The 23,347-nt window shown below is 53.2% G+C and overlaps 1 protein-coding gene across 7 annotated transcripts in view; it reads right to left on the reverse strand.

Moving 5' to 3' along the window:
* The window catches only part of LINGO3 (leucine rich repeat and Ig domain containing 3), a 109,371-nt gene that overhangs the window by 24,886 nt on the left and 61,138 nt on the right, over nt 1-23,347 (reverse strand). Inside the window, exon 1 of one of the 7 annotated variants that reach the window (XM_073324106.1) lies at nt 624-707. The exons of the other annotated variants lie outside the window; for them this stretch is intronic. The gene's annotated coding sequence lies outside the window, so the exon portion shown is untranslated. Of the gene's footprint in view, nt 1-623; nt 708-23,347 lie in introns of those variants that run through there. 7 annotated transcript variants of the gene reach the window in all.

Genomic DNA, 23,347 nt, shown 5'->3' on the forward strand with positions numbered 1-23,347 from the left:
CCCTGAAACCTGCTCATGGCCCCCACAGGGGGCCCCAGACCCCTGGTTGAGAACCACTGCCATAAAGATCACTCACCTTTGCTGAATTTTTAAGCAACAGGATTTACTATCCCCTCCAGGAGGTGACAGGCTGACGGCTGTCTGGGAGACCCTCTCTGTCAGCCCACATCAGCTCACCTTGCCGTTCTCCTCAGCATGCACCAGGGAAATGCAACCCGTCTCGCAGGCAGCAGGCAGGGTAGGCCGAACAGGCAGGATCCTAGTAGCCGGCCATCCCCTCCATCCTCCCACTAGCCACAGGTAGACATACAGGCATGCACAGGCCATATACACAGGGGCGCCCACACGCCACCGCACACCGAGGCTCGTACGCACATGAACACACACACACATAGAGCGCCCTCCTCCACACACATACACTTCCCTTTCCATAGACTCATTCGAAGTAGCACACACAGAGACATGGGTGTGTAAACACACACATACACACCTGCTCACTCGTCCCCCCTTGCCAAACACTCACACAAACCCGAGGCACACCGTGCACAAGCATAGTACTAACTCACCCCCCCCCCGCACAAGCCCCCGATAGGCGCGTCTCCCCCCCCAGATACACTCCTCACCTCAGCATTCACCCCTCCCATGTCTGAGCTGCATTCAGGACTAATAATATTTTCAAGTCCATCACCCCCAGGCTGGCGACGCTGCGGCTGCTTTGTTCGCGGTCAGATGTGCTCCCCCCCCCGCCTTGCGGTGCCGCAGATGCCTCAAAAAATGCTTCCGACCAGATGGGATTTAAAGCTGCTTTGTGCTCGGTTAAAAGGGTAATGAAGTGAGAAAAAAGAGCCGTTTGCCACTCACGTTTGCGCCCCAAATCGCTTCATTCCCAGGCAGTGCGTGTGTGCGAGTGCGAGATCTGTGCCTGAGAGGCTCAGCGCTGTCAGGGAGCTGTGGGATCAGCAGGCTGGCCAGCCAGCACTTTCCTGGACAGAGCCTCCGTGACTCCATGGGCACTTCCCAGAGACGGCTTCCCTAGGAAGTGAGGTTCGCTGTAACCTAGCCTGAAACACAAGCTTTGGTCTGTGGGAGGCTGCAGGGAGCTGGAGCACACGGTCCTCTCACATACACAGAATAACACTATTGCGTGTATTATGGTAACACCTAGGAGCTGCGGTCGGGGACCAGGACCCTCGCGTGGCAGGTGCTGTACGTGCTCAGACCAGAAAGACAGTCCCTGCCCCAAACGGCTCACAAGATGAGACAAGAGACAGCAGACGGATCCAGACAGTTATTCAGTAAGTGCTTCACTTCCTTCTGAGTCTGATCCGCCGGCCCACAGTGGCTGCTGGGAGGGGCGGGGGGTGACCCAAGCCCTGTCATTTTGCAGTGTGGACTCAGCTCGAGCCGCAGCCCTGAGTCAGAAGATCGGCGTAGCGCAGTACGGACGCGTTAGCACGGACGTTAGACCCGGGTTTACAACGCAGCGTGGAGGCTCAAGTGTGGGCGTGGAAACACCGAGGGCACAAGCCTGGCTCCCGCAGTGTGCAGTGTCGATCTCCCCGGACTGACGTGCAAGGGGCTGGGCTCCTGTGGCTTGCGGTTCTCGCCTGGTTCCTGCTGCAAAGGTCGTGACCGATGACGTTGTGCGGCACCGGTACCGTGGTTTTGTTCCATGCTCTAGGATGAAGCCGGGTGTGGCCCTAGGAGGCGGGGAAGCTCTCTTGAAATGTAGCAGTTAAAATGTTACAATTTTGGAAAGTCAGGAAAAGAGCAGAGGCCAGACATGGCTTCTCTCCCCTTGGCTTCACTAGGTTTTGAGTTGCCTTCCTCTGGCTTCTCAGTGGACACAGCCAAGCTCCCTGTGAAGCAGCCCTGGCATTTGGTCTGTTGTTTTCCACCTTTGTGGCTGTCCTGTGGCCTGACAGCGTGTACCGGGGCCTGACACCTGGGTTGCATGTAGCATGGACAGCTCCCTCCGCTCTCAGCAGGACCTTGATCACTCTGGGCCTGATTCTGCTCTCCGGTACGCTGGTTTAGTGCCGCTGTTACTGCATGGGTCTCCAGGGAGCCGCTTCCGCGAGTTCGTCCTACCAACTCATCTCACATCACGTGCCAACCATGGTATTCCAGCTCTTTCTGCTCGGGGCTGGATTCAACCTAGCAGCCTTGCATGGAATGCGACGGGGTCTGGAGCTCCTGAGCAAAGCCTCTGAGCCACCCAGTCCCTGAAATATGCCCCCGGGCCCTTTCAGGCTGGACCCTGAATGGAAAGTGTAACACCGGTTTCCTCTGTTTAGGACGGAACATTCCACAGCTCATGTTACCAAGGGGCTAAGCGGGGCCGGGAGTCAGCCACCCTGGGACAGGCCTGGCGCTAAATCCCTATTAGTGGGGAATGCAGCTTCGTTAATTAAAAAACAAAAATAGCTGGAAATGCCACTCGTCCTTTCCAAAGCATCCCCCTGCCCCCTTCCCTCTCCTGATTTCTTCCTGAGAGAGGCTGGGGAGGGGCAGATGGGATGAAGAGCGGAAGACGCACTCTGACCTCCAATACTCTGGACAGGCAGAGTTGGGCCCCAGCAGCAAAGCTGGGATCTGGCACCAGCTTTTCTCTCTGTTCGGGTCAGGGTTTGACTTCAGCCCCATCTCTAACAGAGGCCGTGTGCTCGTTCAGGCAGGAGGCAAACCCCGAGCCCCGGCCACAGGTTCAAAGGTCTCAGCACCAGAAACAGGTGAGAAGCATGTTCCCATCCCGCAATTTTTTTTTTCTTTTGAGGTTTCAAAAATGTCCCTGTTCTGCAGCGGGACAAAACCCGAGACCTTCTGAAGTTTTCTGGTGACTAACTGGAATGAGAGCCAGCCTGCAGCCCAGTGGTTTGGCGACGCACCTGGGATGGGGGAACAGGATAAAGGCCCTACTCTGAGCCAGGCACATCCCAAGTGAGGGCCTGAGTGAGCAGGTCATTGTAGGGTCTCTCGCTGCGGAAGCTTTTCGGGGCAGGGCCTGTCTTTTTGTTGTTTGTGTTGCACCAAGCACGACGGGGTCCGGCTCCATGACTGGGGATCTAGGCACAACGGTAATTCAACGAATAAGAAGAATCTGTCTGGTTTGGACCAGAAATTCCGTCCTGAACCTTTGAACCCAGGACATTCCTACAAAAGGTTTCAGTTTTGACGAACTGGCGCTTGTCGCTGAAAAAACATTTTGGGGTTGAAATATTCCCGACCGGCTCTCCTCAGGAGCCTGCTGTGCGCCACACAAGCGATGACACCCTACCGAGCACCCGAGGATGTCAGTGGCTGCCCTGAAAGGAAGGGCACTGCTTGTTGTTGCCCTGTGGCCAGCAAGGCTGGTACATAGGGGCTGCAGGGCATGGCATTATGTCCTCTGGGGACCCTTGGTGAAGGGGCACTCTGGAACGTGGCATGGGCAGGGTGTAGGTGGGACGGAGGAAGGAGGGTGTGTGGCTGGGATGGCCCTGCATCCCGGTTAATCAACTCCCATACAAAGCCCCGTCGGGGACACTGAGACAGGGGAACTTAGGGGAACTCTGAGCCTGAGCCCATAAAACTGGCTAGCTGGCAGGATGTCCTGAGCACCCTGGCAGATTTCCTGGCTCAGCTACCCCAAGAAGGGGATGATCCTGGGCAAACCTGGACAGGTGGCAACCCTGCCCCAAACTGAACCATCCCCCAAACCTTAAGTGCATCCCAAACGGAACCATCCCACCTCCAACCATTCATCCAATGCTGAAACCAACCACCCCAGCCCCACCCTTCCCCCGCATTCATCGTCTCCATGCACCGCCAGAGTCCCAGTGCCCAGCAGAAATCCCCTGAGTGCTGCAGACCCCAGAAGGATCCAGACCTTTGGGTGCAACAGCCCCACCTCCCACTTGGGAAATCCACCCAGCTCTAGTTCCAAGGTGCTGGCATTTCCGGGCCAGTCCCAGCCAGCGTGAGATCCTGCTCCTGGAACGTGACCGTGGGGAAACCCGTCGCCACCACTGACCATCCCCGTGGGATCAGTCCTGGCCCCAGCCACGGTGCTTTCTGCTGGGCGCTTTCCTGCCTGGGGGAGGAGGAGCGCAGCATTGTGAGGCCTGGGGGAATGAAAGGATGGGGCAGGCTGGGGTTGACGCCTCCCCAGCCACCTGGGAGCGGCTCGTTATGCCAACCCCCGGCAAGCGCTCTCTGTGCTCCTCCACCTGATCTCCCGGAGGCTCCCAGGTGACACTGGCCTCACATTCTCTCCTTCTACCCATCAGCGCCTAGGTTGCTGTGCCCCCCCCACCCCAGGACTGGGAGGCGGGAATCACCATCTGCCTTTTGCACGCAACGGCATTTCCAAGTGGGAGCTTTCCTCCCTCTAATACCTGCCTGATCACTCACTCTCCCGGGCTTTAGTGGTGCCAAAGGCAGACGGCTCAATGGCTGCAGGCCCCCCCGCCCCGGGTCCCCCCTCCTGTGTTCCTCTGCTTTCAAAAGGGAATGACACAATACATCTGGCCGTACCGCTCAATCTTCCCACATTTCCCGAAAATCCTCGCCACGAATGCAGCACATCGCCAGCTGAGAAGCAGAGACCCCCGCCCCCCAACGCTGCTCTTCATTATGTATGCCGGTCCCATCCCACCCGCACGGATTGCAGTACTGCCCTATTTTGTTCCAGCTAATACCAGGCAGGCTGCAGCGGCTGCTGTCAGGGCACCCTGCTTGCTCGCTCCCTCCACCAGATTAAATTGGCAGCCAGGAGGGGAAAATGTATCTGGGGAGGGGGGGGAGGGATTAGCAAAGGCTCCACCTGTTAGCGGGAGAGGGACCCAGGGCAGCGCCCGTTTCTGCTTCTCTAGCCCGGTGTCTGTTGCGATTCTCTGCTTTCCCCCCACCCGCCGACTCTGCAATGACCACAGGCCCAAGTCCGGGAGCCTCCTGTCTATGGACTGCGGGTGGTCACACCAAGCCCGTGCCCTGGACACCGACCTGAGGCCCCAGCCCCAACCTGCACCCGAACCGCAATCTGCCCCTCTGCCCCACTTCAACAGCAAAGCCCCAGAACTTTCACCCCACATGCAAATTGGGGGTTCCAAGCCCTTCCCTCAAAAGCATGCTGCCCATCGCCCCTGAAACTTGACCCCAAGCACAGCCCTGTCCCGATCCTGTGCTGCAAGCCCCCCCTCCCCCCTTTTCTGGGCTTGGAAGCAGCTCAGATACTATAAGAACATTTCCCCTTCCCTCTCATTGCTCCCAGCTTTCCCCACAGACCTGGCAGGGGGAGGGTCTCGGCACCCAGGCTCCAGCCCGTCTGAACAGCGACACTGCTGCGTTCACTTCCGCAGCGTGAGCCCGTCAGTCGACCCAGGCGCCCAGACGTGCTGTGTAGACGTCCCCGGTATGTCTCCCCCCGTCTGAAGCAGCAAGAGCCAGGGCTGCTCAAATTGACAGGCGCCCGAGGCTGGGGGTGCTTTGGAGGAGCACCCTGACTTCTGGCTGCTTCCTCGAAGGGAGCCTTTTGGAGCCTCCCCTTCACCAGCCGGGTCTGGCTCTGAATCGGGCGTGGGATCCGATTTTCACAGCAGGGTCCCTAGCTCTACAATGGGCCGACTCAAGGCCCCCAACCTCTGGGACCAGCTCTGGGCTCCAGATCTCGCGCCAGGCTCTCGGCGAGCGTGTGCGGGCGGATGGAGGGAAGCCCGCGTCTGGGGGAGTCTCTCCGCCCGAAGGGCCAGCAGCCTGGCCGTGGCCCTGAGCAAATGCAGAGGGACGCGTGCTGCTGTCGGCGACACTGGCTACCGCCAGGGAGCCTGTCTCTCCGCTGCCCGGCCATGCCTGCGGTGCCATTCGGCTTTGGGAGCATCGGAGGCCACACGAGGGGCAATCTGGGCGGAAGTGATGGCACTGGATGTGCCCCGTGGCCCACACCAGACTTTCCAGTTGCGCCAGCTGGAGTCAAAGGTCAAGGCCCACCAGGCCCTCGCACTTAAAGCGATGCCCAGCGGGGTCAGCAAGACCGTCTCCCTCCCCCCCGGGAATTGTGCACAATCCCAGTTACTATGTTCAGCTCCCTCTGGAAGCATCAGGTCTGGGCCCCGGCTGGGGGCAGGAGGGGGGGCCTGGGCTGGCCCAGCGTGGCAAACCCTCTGGGCCTGTGATGTAAGGTGAAGGGTTGTGTGCCGGGCACGTGCCGTGCTGCCCGTCATGCAGCGTCTCGGTCCGGCCCAGACTCTGCACTGACCGGTCCACGGAGGAGGTTCTGCCCGCGAGACGAGCCCTTTGCAGGAGCCATGGCCGGGACACCGCCAGGGAGATGGTCTTTTCCAGGGCCACCCTGAGTGAGTGCTGCCCAGGCCCCCAGGGAGGGACGCTCAGGGGCGATCTGGCCAGCCAGAGCAAGGGCACATCAGCTAGTGCTCCGGGGGGGGGGGGCATTGCGGGGGGAGGCACCACTCTGCTGAATAGCTCCAGGGAGGCTTTTCACTGGCTCCATAACCTGGTGCCTTCCTCCAGCCTCTGTGCCCAGGAGTCTTGTCCCCTCCTGCTCCATTCCCTACATCCCAGCCCCCCCCTGCTCCATATCCCCATGTCCCAGCCCCCCACCGCTCCATAGCTGCCCTGTCCCAGTCCCCCTGCTCCATACCCCCCCACTCCATATCCCCACTTCCCAGCCCCGCTGCTCCATATCCCCCGTCCCAGCCCCCCCTGCTTCATACCCCCGTCTCAGCCCCCCACCGCTCCATATCCCCCTGTCCCAGCCCCCTGTCACCAGCCCCTTGTCTGCTCCTGCGCTTGCAGGCTCCCTCCTTCTCCTCCTCCCCAGCTGTCAGGCCTCGCCCCTGAAGCGCCCGCCCCTGATTCTCTCCTCAGGGGAGCCAGCCCCCCGCCTTCCCCCAGCCCTGTCTATTTCCACAGCACTTGGCAAACATTAGACTAATTACACTAATTAAACAAAACATAGACTCCTGCTTCCCCGCCCACCCCCTTGGCTGCTTGGGGCTTCTCCTGGCAATGTGTGACAGCGCAGAGTTGGGGGGGGGGTGAATCCTGAGCCCCTGAGGCAGGGGGTGTCAGGGTGAGAGCAGACGGGGCCGAACTGCACGTCCCATGAGTGATGGTCGATGGCTTTGGATGTGGTGGATGGACTGAAGGGCCCAATCTGCTCCTCCCTGCCTGCCCCCCATGCACCCAGTTAAATGCTGCCCCCGGAGCCCAGAGGTGTCTTTGCTGCTTTATGCCATTATTGCTCTCCGAGTACTTGACTTAATGTCCACCTCGGCTCCCTGGGACGCTGTCCGATGGCGCTGAGCCGGGAGGAGCAGCCCCCTCCCCGCGACTGCCCCCCAGCAGAACGGGAGCCCCAGCCCAACGCCGCCCTGCTGCCCTCCTGCCGCAACGAGCCAAAGCCCACCGCCTGCTCCAGCCCGCTGCACGTGGAGCCACGTTGTGCCAACTGGGCCCATGTCTATGAAAGGCCCCAGGCAGATGCGCTGCCAAATGCTGCAGGAAGGGAGAATGTGGGGGAGCGGAGGGGGTCAGACACAATGAGATCAGAACAGTATATGAGAGACAGAGAGAGACAGCTAGACAGATGTGTCTGGGGATAGCTAGAGGGGCTGTATGTGGATAGATAGATTAGATAGATAGAGGGAGTGGAGGATAGATAGACAGAGGGAATGGATGGGGATAGAAAGACGAAAGAAAGAAAGAAAGAAAGAAAGAAAGAAAGAAAGAAAGAAAGAAAGAAAGAAAGAAAGGGGGTGTATAGCGATAGATAGCTAGAGGGGATGTATGGGGATAGGTAGGTGATATTGGGCTGTGTATGAGGATAGATAGATAGAGGGGGTGGATGGGGATAGATAGAAAGAAAGAGGGGGTGTATGGCAATAGATAGCTAGAGGGGATGTGTGGGGATAGCTAGATAGATAGAGAGGTGGATGGGGATAGATAGACAGAGGGGTGTACGGGGATAGATAGACAGATAGATAGAGGGAGTAGATGGGGATAGATAGCTAGATAGATAGAGAGAGGGAGTGGACGGGGATAGATAGATAGAGGGAGTGGATGGGGATAGCTAGCTAGCTAGATAGAGAGTGGACGGGGATAGATAGAGGGAGTGGATGGGGATAGGTAGATAGATAGATAGATAGAGGGAGTGGATGGGGATAGACAGATAGATAGATAGAGGGAGTGGATGGGGATAGGTAGATAGATAGATAGAGGGAGTGGATGGGGATAGGTAGATAGATAGATAGAGGGAGTGGACGGGGATAGATGATAGAGAGAGAAATAGATAGATAGAGGGAGCGGATGGGGATAGATAGATGATAGATAGATGATACCAATGATTTTCAAAACCAGTTAGCACCCTGCCGCTCCTGTTGAGAACAATGGGCTCTTTTGAAAATCTGGCCACGAGGGACTCCGTGCGAGGATAAGCGTGTTTGCAGCCAGCTGCTGCCTTCGGATGAGGGCACACGGCTCCACTGAGCCCTACGAGAGCTGCACTGGAGCATCTGTCGTTGGGGTTTGGCCTCAAGCGCTGAAAGGAATGACTGAGCCACATGTGGATGAAAACCAATGAGTGTGGCTGACTCTGTCCTTGCGAACAAGGCACCCAGGCAGGCTGTGCCAACTTTTATTGGCCCTACCAACAAGCCATTTCCCAAGCTCTTGGGACCCGAGGAAAGCCCCTGCCTGCCCATAGCACTGGCGAAGTGTTTATTAAGAGTGCCAAAAGGCCGCCGGTTGGTGACCCTCTCTCCTACAGGTCCTGGGGCAGGGTTCAGGCATCAGCCAAGATGAACAGAATTGGCCTTTTCTAGAGCACCGTTGACACGCCAAGTGTCCCAAAGGGGTCAGCAGAGCTAGGAGCCTCTAGCCGTTGTGGGACCAGGAAGCACACCGAACGTGCAGCCAAATACCATCCAACTGCACGTCGAGCTGGAGGCCAAAGCTCCAGCTGGCGGCGCTATCCTTGTGCTGGCTCGGCTCGAGCTGCTGCGCTAAGAGCAGAGCGGTGCCTCGGCGGCACAAGATCTAATGCCTTGGCCGGGCTCACCCTCAGGGCAGCTAGTGCCTTCCGCCACTCATCCCACCTCCTGGGGCAGGCACCCCACTGCCCATGCCATGGCTCTCAGACTGGGCAGCTCAGTGGTAGGACTGTCTGTCCTTTCATCCTGCTTTGCCGGGATAATAAAGGTAACGCTTTTAATGGGGGAGTGGTACATCCCTCTTCGTGAAGAATACAATCTCAGTGGATCATTTCCAGGCCTGATCCTATTAGACCAGCCAACAGATTCTCCAGCAATAAACCTCTTGCTCAGAGCAATCTGGGAGCTGCAGGAGATTAGCTTCTAAAGACATTTTATGTATCTTATTTTTGTCACAGTTCCCCTTTTTAATGGCTTGAAGTGCGAAGGAACTGATTATGTGTCTTCGCACGGCTGCAGCCTGCGGGAGATAGATTAGCAGCCAAGCAGGGCGTAAAGCTGAGTTTCCTTCTGAGTGGACGACCGGGAGGGACCGTTTGGATTTGGCCTTTGGCAGGGACACGTGTCAAGCGTCAGTTTCTTAGTGTTTTTGAGCAGCCAGCAGGGGGTGCTGTGCTAGGAATTTAATTTGCCTCTGTGCCTCATGCTGCTTTTCTCCCCTTCAACCACGCAGTCCCAGCAGAAGCCAGCAGAAACCCCGCTCCCTGTTCTGGACCAAGATCTTTGGCTGGGAGCCCCGGCTGGGGAAAAAATAGGCAGTTCAGGCCAAGGCTTGGGGAGGGACGGGTGGCCAAGGGGAGGCAGACGTGGAGCGGGAGCGAACCAGCTTCCCTGTGCCAGGGTGCCAGGGTTAAGGACTTTGATGCAGGCAGCCGGGTGGAGTCGGAAGGGGTCATTTTTAAGGCAAGTCTGATCAAAGTGATGGGGGAGGGTGTGTGGGGTGAGTGAAGGGGTTACGAGGCTTAGGAGGCTATGCCGCTCTGGACAAATGTGACTGAAAGCTGCTACCCTTCCCCTTGCTGCGGGCATTCAGGTCTGCTCTCCTCGCGTTGCTCACATGTCACACAGCCACGACAGCCATGGGTGCTCACGACACGCATTTGAGAAGAGGGATACCCATGCAGATAGGCGGATGGATGGCCATGTGGTGATGGATGGACGGGTACATACGTAGGCAGAGAAATAGATGGATACATGCAGTGTGGACGGCTGGGTGTACATGATGACAGACAGACCAGGCAGTCTGGAACACAGAATCATAGAACCATGGAGTTAGAAGGGACCGCAGGATCATCTAGTCTAACCCCCTGCCAAGATGCAGGATTTTCTGTCACACCATCCAAGACAGATGGCTCCAGCCTCCTTTTGAAAACCTCTAGGGAAGGAGCTTCCACAACCTTCCTCGGCATGATAGACACATCAATAGATCCATCTATTGATAGAGATCAATCAACGGATAGGAGTATATGGAGATGGATAGATACGAGTGTATGGGGATGGATGACTAGATGGGGTATATGGGGATAGATGGATAGATGGGGTATATGGGAATAGATGGGGTATATGGGGATGAATGGGATGGATGGGGAAGGATGGGTAGATGGGGTGTATGGGGATAGATGGAGTGTATGGGGCTAGATGGGGTATAGGGGGATAGATGAGGTGTGTGGGGATTGATGGATAGACGGGGTGTATGGGGATAGACGGGGTGTATGGGGATAGATGGGACGTTTGGGGATGGATGGATAGATGGGAATGTACGGGAATGGATGGAGAGACAGATAAGAGTTCTGCAACCAGATGCATTAAGAGTTGACAAAAGCTCATGCCCTGAATTGCAGCCGCAGCGCTATTAAGAAAACAAATGTTTTCTTCTTGGTTTGTGCTTCCCATTGTGACAGCTGCCCTCAAACTGCGGCTCTATATTCCCTGCCTGAAGCCTCTGCCGGGCCCTCTAGAACCCCTGGCAGCGGGGCCCTGCTGGGACCCTGGGGCCTGCCTGGTGCAGAAGTGCTTGGTTCTTGCCCTTGGGTTTATTTGCTAACTGAAGGGCTGAGCGAGACTGTGGCAGGGGTGGAGAACCCATCTAGATGTCACAACCAAAACCAGAGGGGATGCTGCCGCTTCCACAAAGAGTCTGGACCTTCCCATTCAGGAGCCTTTCCGAAGGGATGTGCAGTGTGGAGGGGGCTGATGGAAGTTGTAGTCCCCTGCTCAGCAGAGCCATCACAATGCACATGAATGCACGCACACACACACACAGGAAATACACACACCAAGGGCACACAGATTGCAAACATAAACGTGTACTCAGATACAGGGCCCATCCTGCAGTCCTTACACACACAATCCTGTTGATTTCAATGGGATTGTACATATGCGTAAGCTCTGCAGGATCTCTGCACATGCTGGTACCAAGCCTCCTCCATGTGATGTCCGGTAAATCCCCTGATTTCAAAGCAGTTACTCCTCATTTACACCACTATGAGACAGATGAGAGAACCCACCCACAGAGTACAGCAGAAGTGAGGAGAGCAGCAGGAAACTGGACCACGCTGCACCTCTTCCTCTGCTTGGGGTGTTTCAGAGCCTGCGGTGGAGAGTCATTTGCCGTTTCATTGTGTCCATTATAAAGGGGAGCAAGTTACAGACCCTTGCCTTCTGCGCTAGCTGTTGATTTCTCTGTTGCATGCATAATGGATGCGTGCTTGGTAACTGTACTCCAGTTTTGGTTACCTCTTTGACCAGGTGATCCTCGTAACAAAGCAGTGAATGGGCTCGGATTATTTTACCTGTTTTTTTTTACCTGCAGGGCTCAGAGCAAGGGCTGCAGGTCCACCCAACACCTGGGCAATCTTTGTGCCCCTGATAACAGAGCAAAGAGCACAGCAGCTCCTCACACCGTTTGCTGGAGGAGGAGAAACTAAACCAACGTCCCAGCTTGAGCTGGTCATAGGAGCTCCCATGACTTTTTTCGGAAGGGATGGGGCATGACCCTGGGAGTCCTGGACAAATTCCATCTTGGGTAATTACATTCTGTGATCTAAATTCCTCCTGGTGGTTTCAAGTGGATAGAGGATTCTTCTCCACTTCCTCACCTGACCCAATGAGTAGCGGGGCTCGGTGCTGTTAGACAGCCACTGCGGCTCACCTCAGCTGTGGCCGTGAGCACAGACCTGGGAGACAACTGACCAGGAGACTAGTCCCAGTTCTGCCACTCGGAGAGCTCCTACTGGGCCTCCCTTTCCCCCCTCTACACGACGGGGACAATGATACGCAGCCCTTGATTAACACAATATGATGAACACAACATGACGCACTTCGGGAGGAGAGGCGCGATGCAAATCTGCAATGGCAGGGGTGGAGACGTAAGCAGGACCGTGCCCGAGGGGGGCATGTTCCAGATCAGGGTGGTGCTGTGCACTGGGCTAGCACTCAGCGCTGGCAGGATGGTGACTTTGCTGCTTGAATGCAGGAGCCAGACCGGTGCCTCTTTCAGTGTTAGATTTCTGAGGAGCAGCCGTGTTAGTCTGTATCCGCAAAAAGAACAGGAGGACTCGTGGCACCTTAGAGACGAACCAATTTATTTGAGCATAAGCCTTGGTGGGCTACAGCTCACTTCATCGGATGCATAGAATGGAACATATAGTAAGAAGATATATATACACATATACAGAGAATTCTCTGAATGTCTATATGTATGTGTATATATATATATCTTCTTACTATATGTTCCATTCTATGCATCCGATGAAGTGGGCTGTAGGCCACGAAAGCTTATGCTAAATAAATTTGTTAGTCTCTAAGGTGCCACGAGTCCTCCTGTTCTTTTTTCAGTGTTAGAGAGGAACTGGAGGGACAATCACCTGCCTGTCTCCATGTTTGACTGGTGGAGGGACTGGTGGGGGAATGGAAGGAGCTTTGTGTTTCTTGTATATTTCTGGATCTGATCTCTTCCATATGGAGTCATAGCACCACTGTAAACCAAACCCATTTACCTCCAAGACATACCCCACCAGTAGATCCTGAAGTCTCTTCTGAGCCTAGCACCTGCGTGGCTGGGTGATGAGTCCCCACTGGCATAACAACTTTTGTGGATTTGATTTTACTACCAGTGGCAGCTCCTCTGTGCTCAGTTTGCATATCCAGACAGGAATGTCCAGAAACAGCAAAGCAGATGGGTCTTCCCTGTGGCTATCCCCAGCTGTATCGATCCCAGGCCCCTTACCTCCAAGGAAGGTCATGCCTAGGGCTTTGGAATGGATTTCAGATCAGGCACGTACAGATCTGAGCGGATAAGAGCAGGGCGGTTTATTATTAGCTCATTACTCTGATATTATGGCCTTCCCCACGGCTTGCGTGGTCTCTGGAGAGAGATGCTAATTAAGAACGTACTTGAAGCCCTAGATTTTCTTTTTTTGCATTTAATTAATTTTTAAAGTAACACTCCTGCAGTGCTAAAGGATGAGACATGGAGCCAGGAAACTCCCAGATGCAAGGTTTCTAGCACAGGGCTAGCTTCTTGGCCATGCCGCATGTTGAAGGCCGGATTTTCAAAAGAGCTCTTCTACCAGTCAGGCATATAAGTGATGGGAATTAAATCTGTCCACTTCATTAATGTGCCTAATTGGGAATTGAGGTCTTCTGAAGATCCGCCACTCAGTGTATTTTCCCCTTCCTCCTTTTCCTGATTAAATGCAATCCTTATGGTGTTGCCATGGATGTTATTTTGTCTGAGCCATAGTCCACGCAGGATGGGCAATGGGACTGAGCTACCGTTGCAGAAGAAAACCTAACTTTGCGAATTTCCTGACACTTGAGCATTCAGTTCCTTAACTTAAGAGAGAATTAACACTATTTTGGGGTTTTAACTACTTCCTTTTCATAAGGACAAGAAAAGGGGCTGTTCAATCATTTTCAAGACTCCCTCAGTTGTTAAAGTGCTATAGAAGCCCTTCAGTATTGCTAAATGCATAAAGTCAGCTCTGCATTGCTAACTCACTTAAGCAGTGAACCCTTAACTGGCACGCAGTAAACTGAGGCAACTTTAACTGGTATGTCCTCAAGTCATGAGGCCGTAATGGGCATCCTAAGTGTAAAGGGCATCCTTAACTCTGACATCCTTAATGGTATATGCAAGGTAAATCAGGCACTGCTATTTCTGCTTATTCATAACGTAAGAACAAAGGATAGTCAACATAAGGACAAAGGATATTTAAAACTGATTAATAAGACTTTTATATATATATATAAAAAATGCAGGATTAACCTGTGGAACTCATTGTTACAGGATATCATGGATATCAAGGAGCGTGGATTCAACACACATAATAATGCTTTGTCCTTCTATAGCATTTTCATTCCAGTGTCTCTGTAGTGTGAAGACATAAACACAGTGGTGCCATGCCTTAAGCAGTACTAGTAAACTCTCTGACCGGGGAATCCCCTTTCTTTATTAAGCTCCTGGCTGCAATACACTCTGGTCTTCTTTGGTAACCGTGAAGGGCCAGGAACCATATCACCCCCCCACAGCCTCCAAGCACTTTGCAAACGTTCATTTAACTAAACCTCACAACAGCCTTGAAATCGAGTTCCATAGGATCGAGCCCTTTGTACAAATAGGTAACCAGAAGCACAGAAAGCTCAAGTGACGTGTCTCAGGTCACACCCATGTGGCACTGGTGTAAGTGAACATAAAGCTTGCAGAGCGATGGACAATCAAGCTGCCGATGTCCAGTTCTCTTAGCCTCCAGCATAACTAACTTCCCAGCCTAGCTCTCCATCCTGTCCAAGAAATGGCTGAAGCACACAGGAGCTGGCTTTGACAAGAGTTTGTAGTCCCTTTCCTAGCTAAGGTCCTCTGAGAGGCAGAGTCAGGCCGGACTTCTCCACAATCCCCGCGCGTAGCAGGAGGGTGCTTATTAAAGGGACGACAGAGCCACAGCAGCCAGCGAGAAGGCAGAAGCCGAGCCAGGTTGCAGTTTGCCCGTTCAATGGACGCTGACAAGCAGTATCTAAGCATGCAAACCAGAGTAACTGGTCCGGCTGGAAAGCAAGTTATTTGGCTGCCTTTTGGGAGGCAGCCGAATAGAAAAGCAGAACGACGGCTGTTAGTTACCGTCTGCTAAACAGGCCGTCCGCCCCAACTGTGGGAGGAGAAGGAGGGTGAGCTCTGCATAGCTCTGTCTGGCACAACCCTCCGCTTTGGAGATGTACCCGTGACCATCACCGCTGTACTGCTGGGAGTGCCCAATGTGTGTTCTTCTACCTTGCCAGCACTCAGCATCATCGCTCAGCGCCTCTTACAGAGGTGGCTGGATCCGTTACGATGCTCTGTGATCCAGCCACCGTTAAACAAGACAGAACCATAGAATCATAGAATATCAAGGTTGGAAGGGACCTCAGGAGGTCATCTAGTCCTACCCCCTGCTCAAAGCAGGACCAATCCCCAGCTAAATCATCCCAGCCAGGGTTTGTCAAGCCTGACCTTAAAAACTTCTAAGGAAGGAGATTCCACCACCTCCCTAGGTAACGCATTCCAATGCTTCACTACCCTCCTAGTGAAAAAGTTTTTCCTACTATCCAACCTAAACCTCCCCCACTGCAACTTGATCATAGAATATCAGGGTTGGAAGGGACCTCAGGAGGTCATCTAGTCCAACCCCCTGCTCAAAGCAGGACCAATCCCCAATTTTTGCCCCAGATGGCCCCTTCAAGGATTGAACTCACAACCCTGGGTTTAGCAGGCCAATGCTCAAACCACTGAGCTATCCCTCCCCCCAAACCACAGGAATGAAGCATTATGGTGGTGCAAAGGAAGGAGGCTCCTGTCGTTACAGCACGTGACTGAGAATCGGACTTCAGTGTTCTACTCCAGCTCTGTCACTCATCCACTGTGTGGACTTGGGCCAGCCACTTTCCCCTTTCTCTGCCTCAGTTTCCCCATCTGTAAAATGGGGATCACAATATCTACCTACCACCTACTGTCAAAGGTTTGCCTCGTGAATATCCTCCTATCTGCTGAAAGTATTATTCTCTGTCTCGCCATCACACCTGAGGCGATGTCAACATGACACAGCCTTCGCGACAGGGCGGTGTTGTCACAGCTGAGCCGTCAAAAGTCGTGCAGTGTAGCCTCTGTTTGTCGGCTCTCCTGATGACAAAAAATTTCTACCCCCAATGACCGGCGCTTGCATTCCTGCCGACAACACGCTGCTCACACTGGCGCTTGTCGCGGCAAAACTTGTGTCTTTTGGCGGGGGCGTGTGTGTGTGATCAATAGCTCGTTTATAGCTATTGTGGGTGGTGGGGGCGAGGTGGGTGGATGACATAGCGGCCGTAGACCAGTCCCTTCCATGAGCGCTTAGCCCAGGCCAGGGTGTTGGGAAAGTCTGTGTGATAACACTAGGACGCACAACCTGGCTAGGAGCTAGAGTACAAGAGAGTCACAGGGTCGGTCTCCGTCCGGCGGCTTCAACAAAAAATCCCCGTTATATTAATTCCGGCCGAATTTCGTCTAGTTCTTCGCTGAAAGTAAAGAGGGCCCCCAAGGAAAACTCTGGATCTAGGTGCCCCAAACTCTGAGGGTCCAGACATGCCTCCTTGGTCCTCACGACCTGCTCTCCAAGAGGGGTTTGATCTCAGCCCAGCGAGGTGAGTTCTCTGCTGCCGTCCGCCAGCTGCTGTCAGCAGCTCTCTTCCCCTTCTGGAAAACTCCCCATGGAGCTAGATGTCAGAGCATTAATGCAGCGAGTAACGACAGGCAAATAGAGCAGCCCTTCCACGCAGAGCCCTGTCCCGCGCACAGCTGGGAGTACCGTCATTCACAGACATTGGGGCGGGTGGAGGCTGGGCGGGGTCGCTCACTCTCATGGCCATCTGCACGTCTCAAGCAGGCCCGGCTGAGGGACAGCGGTGCCCCCCATGACCCTGCCCCTTGCCGTGTCTGTGACCTCCCAGCTGGGACTTGGGCCTGCCATGGGGGAAGCACTGCCCGCTGATTTGAAGCCTGTGCGGCATTTGTAACTCTCTCTATTCCCAGACGCCTGGGGCTTCCCCACTGCTCCCTTTTGAGCTGAGCCAGATTCTGATCTAATGACTTTCCCATCACACACGGTACCAGCTTAGAGCAATCTCGTCAGCCTTCACTGGAGGAGGCAGAGAGTGGTGAGGGCGAGAAACTGGCTGTCAGGACTCCTGGGTTCTTTTTGTTGCTCTGCCACAAACTCACTGTGAGCAACCTCCTTGTGCCTCAGCTTAGCCCTCTGAGAGAAGGGGCTGATGGTACTGACGAACCACCCAGTGAGGGCTATGCCAACTGGATCACACCTGTGGTCCATCTGTCCTCTGACACTGGCTGGTACCAGATGCTTCAGAGGAAAATGCTCGTAACTTCATAATAGACAAGTCAGACAACAACCTGGGTTTCATGAAGGGCTGGAGGATTTCAGGCAGAGGAATAACATTTGCAGATGAAGCTCTGGTGCTCCAGGACAGACCTGGGTCACTTGCAGGGGTCTGGGCAAAGTGCTGGGAAATGCGCCCTAGGGAGCAATCCCGCATTGCTCCCAGGGAGATGGACTGGGTGATCCGACAGGGCTTTTCTGTCTCTAATTTCTACAATTCTATGTATTTGCGCTCCGTGCCCGGCACTGCTCAGTTGGCCACATATAGTAGGAGGAAGATTTTTCCACTTCCCTTGACAGCATCACTGGACACAGCCAGAGGCAGGACGCAGACTAGATGGACCAATTGACTCATCCACTTCGGCAATTCCTGTGGCTATTTCTGCTCCACTTCTAAATGGCACCTGGGTGCTACCTACTTCCCTGTCTGCCTCTCTCCAGGGCCAGGCTGGGGCGGGCATTCAGCCGATGGCAGAGGAGAACGGAATGGCACAGAGCCACTGGCAGCTGGGCCAAACACATCCCTGGTGTTTATGATTCCAGTGAAGTCAGTGGAGTTACAGAGGGGGGAATTTGGCCTGTTCTCCTTGCACTAGAAGCTGATATTTCCCTGCACATACACTGCTCATGCACTGAATCTTTTGTTCCATACACCACCACCGGCCCTGCAGCCCAAGCAGCAGCCACCTGGACACCTGCATCTTTCCTCCTTGCTCTAACGCTCAAGTAAAAAATTGCCATCCCAAATCATACTCCCCATTCATCCCGCATGCTGTCTATTTGGCCAGGTTTCCAAGATGGATGGAGCAGGACGAACGAAATGCATCACTCCCTGTCTAAGTAACGAGGCGGGGAGCACTTCCTTGGCGGGGACCCATTTATAAGTCGATGACAGTGTTTACAGGAGAGCTGGGTAATAATCTGTCACCAGAGGCTCTTTTGTGTTCCCCGCCCCAGGTAACGATGAGACGAGGTCCTGATGAACAAGAACGGGAATATGTCTGCATTAAACAAGCCTGCTGTGTCCTCTGGGACTCTGTTTCCAGAGCGTGACACAGGGGTTTTTGCCAAGGATGGGCAAATTGGGCAGGATATTGGAAGAACTGAATCCTCAAATTTCACCTCAAACTGTAACCTTACTCGCACGCTGTTATGCCAAGCTGTAGCCCCACACCAGGAACTTTCTCCCCAAACTGCAACCAAGCCCCCAGTCAGAACCGTCAACCTTTAAAGCAATTTGGTATCACAAATCCATATTGCTATTGAGAACCCGGCCATCCTGCTGTCCCCTGTACTAACAGTGCGAGTCTGGATTTCAACTCCTCTCTCTGCTTCTCCTCACACCCACCTGCACAGGGCGAGCACAGTGAGAGGTCTTCAGATCAGGGGCTCTGAACCTTGCCCGACTACTGTAGCCCTTTCAGGAGTCTGATTTGCCTTGCGTACCCCTATGTGTCACCTCAGTTAAGAACCACTTGCTAACAAAATCAGACAGAAAAATACACAAGTGTCACAGCACGCTACTACTGAAAAATGGTTTGCTTTCTTGTTTTTACCATATTATACATCAATTGGAATATAAATATTGTACTTACATTTCAGTGCATAGTTTAGAGCGCAGTATAAACAAATAATTGTCTGGATGAAATTTTAGTTTGCAGTGACTTCACTAGTGGTTTTTAACGTAGCCTGTTGAAAAACTAGGCAACTATCTAGAGGAGTTGATGTACCCCCTGGAAGACCTCTGCGCAACCCCAGGGGTGCGTGTAGCCCAGGTTGAGAATCTCTGCTTTTTAGGGCATCAGCCAAGGGTTTTTTTTTTTAAAGTTCTTCTTAAGGAACAGGCTTCTTGCTTGCTGTCCTTCCAGCCAGCTGCCCTAAGGAGCTGGAAATTGTATCTGGGTCTCTTGCATGGTCCACTAATCACAGAGCTGCCACGGGTCTGGCCCTCTAACCAGGTGCAGTGTACGCAACTCTGTGTCTCTATTACACATATGCACTGAAGCACACATGGGCTTGCTTTGAAGTGCGCTCTCTCTCTCTCTCTCTGGATTCATCACCTCCTGTGCCATAGAATAACCCCCCTAGTTTGCCCCGCAGGCAGGATGCGAGTAGAGGCCTCCAGGTTTCCATTTCCATCTGTCGTGTTTAACAAATAGGTTTAGGCACAATCTGCATGTAAATATCACCTCACTGGGCACAGGCTGTGCTCCTTAGATCAGAACATGCTCAAACTGCATGTCACAGGACAATATGAATACCTGGGGGCTATGCCTTTTTTGTCTCCTGGCTGCTGGGTTGTGTAGGAGAGGCACTGTTCTTTAGAGGTTACTGGACGGGATGAGGAATCCGGACTCCTGGGTTCTATTCCCGACTGGTTCACAGTGCCACCTGGGGCAAGTCTCTTAAACTCTCTGCCCCACCCAGCCCTTGGGTAAATACATCACTGCATCTTCCACCGATTTTAAATGCTACCGATATATGTAAAGGATGACAGAGAGTCATGTCGTCTCTATACAGTTAAGGTTGAAGCTAATTTCCTACTATAAAGCCCAACTATGAGTCTCTCCCACCCCAAACTGAACCCAATCAGCCTGGAATTTCACACGGTTGCTCTCTAGAATTCGGTTGGAAGGTTTGGGCCAAATCACACAAGACATTCTGGAGATAAGCCAATGGGGTCTCTGTGCAGGGGGATTGGTGCTGTTCAGAACATTGACCAGGCTTTCAATTTTGAAAGATGTTACTGGTTTGTTTTTTGTTTGTTTTTTGGCTTGTTGTAGTTTTTGAGCACAGTGGCTAAGAGCCCCCATTGGTTACTGAGGGAAGAGGGGAGGGGTGTTGCTGTAGCTATTGGGAGTTGGGAAGGACTATTTCGCTCTTCACAGCAGTTTCCACATATATTACAGATGCCTGTAAAAGCACGCATCAGACTGAGGCTCCATGTACAGCCAAAATTTGAGGGCATTGTGGCAATCTACAGTGTGTTCCTGTGGGTTTTTTGACTGGACTCAGGGACTCAGCCTTAACTCCAGGCAGGGACATCGTCTCCTGCCTGGGAGTGTAGGATAAGATACAGGACAAACAACAGCACAACCCCGGCACCTTTATGGTTTTCAAAATACACCATTTGTGGGCTCCCTCCTTGCTGTTCCCTCCGGCTACCTCTACACTGCAATCATGGGGCCAGCTACAGCTTGTGTAGACACACCTGAGCTAGCTTTAACCTAGCTAGCTCAGGAGCCGCAGCAGTGAAGCTGTGCTGGTCTGCACTTCAGCTTAGGCTAACTACCCAATGAATTACCCAGGGTTCCAGCTGGGCTTGTACCACCAGTGCTGCCATAGCTTCACTACTTCTGCACCTGAACTAGCAAGATCCTCGCTAGATTCAAGTATGTCTATGCAACCTGTAGTCGCAGCCTGTGACTGCAGCGTCGACGACCCTTTAGTCTCAATCGGTGACCTCCACTTAAAGCACTAGCAAAAGGGTTAATGAATTCACGTAACGATTAAAAACCGACAACACAAATAAATAGCACAGAAGTATATTACTTTAGTGTCCACCACAGCAAGACCGATTCTCACAACATGGACACCCCCCGTGGCCTGGGCCTTCCCCCAATAAACAGCACAACCAGGAAACAAACAAACAAATCAATGAACCAGCTAAAAAAGAAAAAAGATACCCAGATGCCAGCAGTTTTCACCCGGTAAAGCTAGAAAAAGCCACTCTACGAAATCCACATGGAACTTTGCTGTTGCTGGTACATGGAAGCCTGAAGATAGACCGATAGATAGATAACCAGTGGGAGATTTCTAAACCATTTGTCAGAGCAAGCTTCCACATCTGAATCTGGCTGTAGGGGCTTGAATTACAGGCTGTTGCTGACAACCTGAGTGGTCTTGTTTGTTGTTTCCTGTCCCTTAAGAGTCGCTGCATGAATGATCACACATACTGCATAATGCTAACAGATACGCCTTGAATATTAAAATCGAGGCTGAAGGTGGCCTGCGATATTCGATGTCTCTGGGGTTCTCATGTTGCCCCATGGAGATGAACTTGGGACTCTGGATGTTTTATTAATGCAAGCCCAGCACATGCTGCTAGAATGCCTAGGCAGAGGGAACGAAGCCAAGCATCGTGGACACAACTAGAAGCAGAGAGCAGCGGGGCTGCATGGACAGCACACACAGCCTCATGGACAGCAATGGAGGCGAAGGTAGATGCATCCACAGAAGGGGATGCGCAGGGACAGGTCTGTATGCAAATGCTTTGGTGATTTTCTTGTTCCTACTTTACCCAGCATTGGAGGGGATTTTCATGTATATATCTCCTTCTGGGAATGGATCATTTAGCCGCTGTAATGGTCATTGTTTGAATGGCACCATTAAACTGTGTCCTTTCCGGCCAAACATGAAGAAAGCCAGGATTTGCAGCTCATTTTATCTTCAGATTCCTATAAGACTCCTATAATTCCTTCCATCCATCCCTCTTTCCTCTGCCTTGTGCCCCCTGCTTGGGCTCCAGTACCCGATGCTCATTCCTTTCCATAGCTGCCTTTAAGTGCAGCATGTATGGAATATACCAGGGTCTCCTTAATCAGGCCTGATTGTTACCGTAAATCTTGGGACAGCTGATGCTTGCATCAACCATGCGAGAGACCTGTATGCTTTGCTGGGGTGGGCCGCTGTCATGACCATTACCCCAGAACAGACTGGGAGCGATGCTGGAGTGTGGGGCTCACAGGTCCCCATAGATCAGCAATCTGAGGACCAGGGCTGATGGGGAACGGCTGCAGTCAGCATGGCGGGGTGACGGAACGTCCATCACAAAGCTGCCAGCTCCTCACTGTGCAGAGAGCCCCACTCCCATAGACCGTGTCTGTCAGAGGGGCCCTGGTTTCTGATACACGGCCCTGTTTTCTCAAAGGAAGAAAGAAAATTAAATTATAGTGGCAGCAAAGGCCTGACGCGGGCACCAATGCTGCGCAGGTTGCCTAGCAACCAGCCAGAGCGCCTGGGATGCTGCTGAACATGCCAAATCTCCAGCTCCCTTTCCCAGTTGGAGGTGGGATGGGAGCCTGTCCCAGGCCCCGTCTGGGGAAAGCTCTGTCCCTTTTGCAGATGGGCTCTGCTCTGTTAAAAGCACAGGGGAGATGAGCCCCTCCGAGGAGCCTGCAATCAGTTAAGACATTTTTTAAGGGGTCAACCCACCATCTACACTAGTGTTAGAAACGTGTTCGTTAGAAGGTGTTGGCTTACATGACCTCTTTCCCTGGTCTAGATGTGGTTTTAGTGAGAGAGCTTTGTTTCAGAACTTGAGAGCCTCTAGTCACCATACACTTCTTCATCTCCAGCATTTAGAGCCCCGCGCTGGGATTCACAAAAGTAATTAGGCACCTAACTCCCATGGGCACCTAAATACCTTTGTGAATCTCACCCTCAAATGTCTATATTTCCACTAGCGATCGAGACAGAGCAACTCCTATGAACAACCAACCACCCAGAAGGCCTAACGCTGACGCCTCAAGCCTGATGCCAGCTGGAGAGGATCCTATAAGGGCTGAGGGTCAGGTCAAAGCTAAGACACAAACTGGGCCCTGTCACCTTGGATAACGCCAAAGACGTGTCACAGCTGAGTGCTGGGTGGAAAATGCCTCCACTTAACAGACAAAGGTGAATTGTCTAGAAATATTGTAACTTTTTTTCCCTCTGCACCTTTAATGAGACACTTGGAATGAAAAAGCATTTTCACAAGGCCTTGGAATTGATGGGGTCAGACCTCCGGGGGTCACTGGTGTGGTAGGAATGACCCATGCGAACTTGGGGAGGCAGCATGGTCCAATGATTAGAGCAGGAGGCTCAGAAGACCTGGTTTCCGATTCTGCCACATACGTGGTAGGTGATCTTGACCGTTCCACTTCATGTCTGTGTGTGTCAGTTTCCCTCGTCTAT

Source organism: Lepidochelys kempii, chromosome 25 (assembly GCF_965140265.1).
Source record: "Lepidochelys kempii isolate rLepKem1 chromosome 25, rLepKem1.hap2, whole genome shotgun sequence".
Classification (NCBI taxonomy): domain Eukaryota; kingdom Metazoa; phylum Chordata; order Testudines; family Cheloniidae; genus Lepidochelys; species Lepidochelys kempii.